Here is a 5557-nt window from a genome sequence, read left to right on the forward strand (position 1 = left end):
AATTTCGGGGCCAAGCACAAAAACGGCACAAGAAGCCAGCCAACATGGCTGGGAGCATCAGACCAACAGCAGCAGTGAGCAATTAGAAAAAAAAGTTATTAGCATTTTTGTCAATTTTCTTACAACTTTTGACCACAAGGTGGCGCTGGTCCGAACCTTCTCAGGCTCCTTCAGAGCATTATCCTGATGACCCATACCAAATTTATGAATTTTGGTCAAACCCATCAGAAGTTATAAGCAAAAATAGCCATTTTTCATATCTCCACTCCAGTAGGTGGCGCTGCGCCGAAACACTGTATAATGCCTCAGGTCATGCTTGTGATGACACGTACCAAGTTTGGTCTGAATATGATAAAGCATTGCAGAGATACAGCTTCAAGAGTCATTTTTGCATAATATCTCAAATTGTTTGCTCTGGTATACGAAAACGGTTTGACTTATCGACTTCAAATCCATATCTTTCTGTCGGCATGGTCTGAAGATCATACGGTTCAATTTTGGTGAAAATCGGAGCAACGGTCTAGGAGGAGTTCGAAAAAGTAGGTTTTTAAAGAAAAACTATACAGCGGACAGGAAGTTCAGCTAACTATGGCAAATTTGATATCAATGTTCTCAGCATGACCCACAGAATCTACTGAGACCAGTTTCATTACAATCGGTTAATATAGACAAAAGTTATTAGCATTTTTGTAAATTTCATTATAACTTTTGACCACAAGGTGGCGCTGGTCCGAAACGTCTTAGACTCCTTCAGGGCATTGTGCTGATGACCCATACCAAGTTTTGTAAAGATACGCCAATGCGTTTGTAAAATACAGCATTTTAGCACAAAATTCAAAATGGCAGACAGCCAAAATGTCTGATATGGGAAAATTGGGTATCATTCGACTCAACTCGTGTTTTTTGAAAACGGTTTGAGGAATCGACTTGAATTCAATAACTTTTTGTCGGCATGGTCTGAAGATGATCTGGTTCAATTTTCGTGAAAATTGGAGTAACGGCCTAGGAGGAGTTCGAAAAAGTAGGTTTTTAAAGATAAACAATATGGCGGACAGGAAGTTTAGCTGACTATAGCAAATGTGATATCTATGTTCTCAGCATGACCCAAGGAATCTACTGAGACCAGTTTCATTACAATTGGTGAATTGTCAAAGCATTGTCAAAGCAAAGCAATTGTCAAAGCATTGTAGAGATACAGCTTCAAGGGTAATTTTTGCATCACATCTCAAATTCTTTGCTCCGGTATACGAAAACGGTTTGACTTATCGACTTGAAATCCATAACTTTTTGTCGGCATGGTCTGAAGATGACACGGTTCAATTTTGGTGAAAATTGGAGCAACGGTCTAGGAGGAGTTCGAAAAAGTAGGTTTTTGAAGAAAAACAATATGGCGGACAGGAAGTTTAGCTGACTATAGCAAATGTGATATCTATGTTCTCAGCATGACCCAAGGAATCTACTGAGACCAGTTTCATTACAATTGGTGAATACAGTCAAAAGTTATTAGCATTTTTGTAAATTTTATTATAACTTTTGACCACAAGGTGGCGCTGTGCCGAAACTTCTCAGGCTCCTTCAGGGCATTGTGCTGATGACCCATACCAAGTTTTGTAAAGATACGTTAATGCGTTCGTAAAATACAGCATTTTAGCACAAAATTCAAAATGGCCGACGGCCAAAATGGCCGAATTGGGAAAATTGGATATCATTCGACTCGCCATGATTCCCCGAATCCAACGAGACCAAATTTATGATTTTTGGACAAACCCATCAGAAGTTATAAGCAAAAATACCCATTTTTCATATCTCCGCACCAGTAGGTGGCACTGCGCCGAAACACTGCATGGTACCTCAGGTCATGCTTGTGATGACATGTACCAAGTTTGGTCTGAATACGATAAAGCGTTGCGGAGATACAGCCTTACTTCTGTTTTCGCAAGCACTACGTACAATTCGTTCGTGAGTTTTTCGAAAACGATTTGAGGAATCAACTTGAATTCCATAACTTTTGTCAGCATGGTCTGAAGATGATCTGATTCAATTTTCATGAAAATCGGAGTAACGGCCTAGGAGGAGTTCGAAAAAGTAAGTTTTTCAGAAAATTCAAAATGGCGGAAAAATTTTCATGACGGAAAATGACGTCATAGGGTGCGATTCGTCTTGACCCAAGGAATCAGAGGAAAAAAGAATTTTGTTTCTAGCCCTTACGGTTCAAAAGTTATTAACATAAACATAAGTGCAACTTTGGACAGCTGGTGGCGCTAGAGGGATTGAGTTAGAGACTCCAAATTGGCTATGGACATAGATCAGACTGTCCTCTAACTGTGTGCCAAATTTCATAACTTTCCCGCAAACGGTTCTATGGTCTGCCATAGACTTCAAGAGCGGAAGAAGAAGAAGAAGAAGAAGAAGAAGAAGAATAATAATAATAAAAAAAAAAAAAAAAAAAAAGAACGCCAACAATAACAATAGGTGCCTCCACACCTTCGGTGCTTGGCCCCTAAATATAGCTGCAAGCAGCAATTACGGGGCCAAGCACAAAAACGCCACAAGAAGCCAGCCAACATGGCTGTGAGCATCAGACCAAATGCAACAGTGAGCAATTAAAGACCTATTAAGATCATTTTAGGCAAAAGAGCTTAAAAAATGATCAAATATGAGGATTTACTGGTTCATCACTTTCGACCAATAGGTGGCACTGTGACCAAATTAATGTGGTATGGTCAGAGTGAGGTGACAATGACACTTGCAAAGTTTGGTGTCAATATGTCAAAGCACTGAAGAGACACAGCTTCAAGAGTCATTTTTGCATCATGCCTAAAATTCTTTGCTCTGGTATACGAAAACTGTTTTACGTATCGACTTGAAATCCATAACTTTTTGTCGGCATGGTCTGACGATGATACATTTTAATTTTGGTGAAAATCAGAGCAACGGTGTAGGAGGAGTTCGAAAAAGTAGGTTTTAAAAGAAAAACAATATGGCGGACAGGAAGTTCAGCTGACTATAGTAAATTTGATATCTATGTTCTCAACATGACCCAAGGAATCTGCTGAGATGAGTTTCATTACAATCGGTTAATATACTCAAAAGTTATTAGTATTTTTGTAAATTTTGTTATAACTTTTGACCACAAGGTGGCGCTGTGCCGAAACTTCTCAGGCTCCTTCAGGGCATTGTCCTGATGACCCATACCAAATTTATGAATTTTGGTCAAACCCATCTGAAGTTATAAGCAAAAATATCCATTTCTCATATCTCCACTCCAGTAGGTGGCACTGCGCCGAAACACTGTATGATGCCTCAGGTCATGCTTGTGATGACATGTACCAAGTTTGGTCTGAATATGATAAAGCACTGTAGAGATACAGCTTCAAGAGTCATTTTTGCATCATGCCTCAAATTTTTTGCTCTGGTATACAAAAACAGTTTTACGAATCGACTTGAAATCCATAACTTTTTGTCTGCATGGTCTGAAGATGATACGGTTCAATTTTGGTTGAAATCGGAGCAACGGTCTAGGAGGAGTTCGAAAAAGTATGTTTTTAAAGAAAAACAATATGGTGGACAGGAAAATCAGCCGACTATAGCAAATTTGATATCCGTGTTCTCGGTATGACCCAAGGAATCTACTGAGACCAGTTTCATTACAATTGATTAATATATTCAAACGTTATTAACATTTTTTAAAATTTCATAATAACTTTTGACCACAAGGTGGCGCTGGTCCGAAACTTGTCAGGCTCCTTCAGGGCATTGTGCTGATGACCCATACCGAGTTTTGTATCGATATGCTAATGCGTTCGTAAATACAGTGTTTTAGCACAAAATTCAAATTGGATGATGGCCAAAATGGACGATATGGAAAAATTGGATATCATTCGACTCAACATGATGCCCCGAATCTAACAAGACCAAATTTATGATTTTTGGTCAAACCTATCAGAAGTTATAAGCAAAAATATTCATTTTTCATATCTCCACTCCAGTAGGTGGCGCTGCTCCGAAACACTGCATGATGCCTCAGGTCATGCTTGTGAAGACATGTACCAAGTTTGGTCTGAATATGATAAAGCAGTGCAGAGATACAGCTTAGAGAGTGTGTTTTACATCATGCCTCAAATTCATTGCTTCGGTATACGAAAACGGTTTGACGTATCAACTTGAAATCCATAACTTTTTGTCGGCATGGTCTGAAGATGATACGGTTCGATTTTGGTGAAAATCAGAGCAACGGTCTAGGAGAAGTTCGAAAAAGTAGGTTTTTAAAGATAAACAATATGGCGGACAGGAAGTTCAGCCGACTATGGCAAATTTGATATCTGTGTTCTCGGCATGACCCAATGAATCAACAGAGATCAGTTTCATTACAATCGGTTAATACAGTCAAAAGTTATTAGCATTTTTGAAAATTTTGTTATAACTTCTGACCACAAGGTGGCGCTGGTCCGAAACTTCTCAGGCTCCTTCAGGGCATTGTGCTGATGACCCATACCGAGTTTCGTAATGATACGCTAATGCGTTCGTAAAATACAGCATTTTAGCACAAAATTCAAAATGGCCGACGGCCAAAATGGCCGAAGTGGGAAAATTGGATATCATTCGTCTCGGCATGATGCCCCAAATCCAACGAGACCAAATTCATGATTTTTGGACAAACCCATCAGAAGTTATAAGCAAAAATAGCCATTTTTCATATCTCCGCACCACTAGGTGGCGCTGCGCCGAAACGCTGCATGTTGCCTCAGGTCATGCTTGTGATGACAGGTACCAAGTTTGGTCTGAATACGATAAAGCGTTGCGGAGATACAGCCTTATGTCTATTTTAGCAAGCACTACGTACAATTCGTTCGCGTGTTTTTCGAAAACGGTTAGAGGAATCAACTTGAATTCCATAACTTTTTGTCGGCATGGTCTGACGATGATCTGGTTCAATTTTCGTGAAAATCGGAGTAACGGCCTAGGAGGAGTTCGAAAAAGTACATTTTTCAGAAAATTCAAAATGGCGGAAAAATTTTCATGACGGAAAATGACGTCATAGGGTGCGTTCGATTCGTCTTGAGCCAAGGAATAAGAGGGAAAAAGAATTGTGTTTCTAGCCCTTACGGTTCAAAAGTTATTAACATAAACATAAGTGCAACTTTGGACAGCTGGTGGCGCTAGAGGGATTGAGTTAGAGACTCCAAATTTGCTGTGGACAAAGGTCAGACTGTCCTCTAACTGTGTGCCAAATTTCACAACTTTCCCGCAAGCGGTTCTATGGGTTACCATAGACTTCAAGAGCGGAAGAAGAAGAAGAAGAAGAAGAAGAAGAATAAAAAAAAAAAAAAAAAAAGAACGCCAACAATAACAATAGGTGCCTCCGCACCTTCGGTGCTTGGCCCCTAAATATAGCTGCAAGCAGCAATTACGGGGCCAAGCACAAAAACGACACAAGAAGCCAGCCAACATGGCTGGGAGCATCAGACCAACAGCAGCAGTGAGCAATTAGAAAAAAAAGTTATTAGCATTTTTGTCAATTTTGTTATAACTTTTGACCACAAGGTGGCGCTGGTCT

This window comes from Megalobrama amblycephala, linkage group LG9, assembly GCF_018812025.1.
Source record: "Megalobrama amblycephala isolate DHTTF-2021 linkage group LG9, ASM1881202v1, whole genome shotgun sequence".
Classification (NCBI taxonomy): Eukaryota; Metazoa; Chordata; class Actinopteri; order Cypriniformes; family Xenocyprididae; genus Megalobrama; species Megalobrama amblycephala.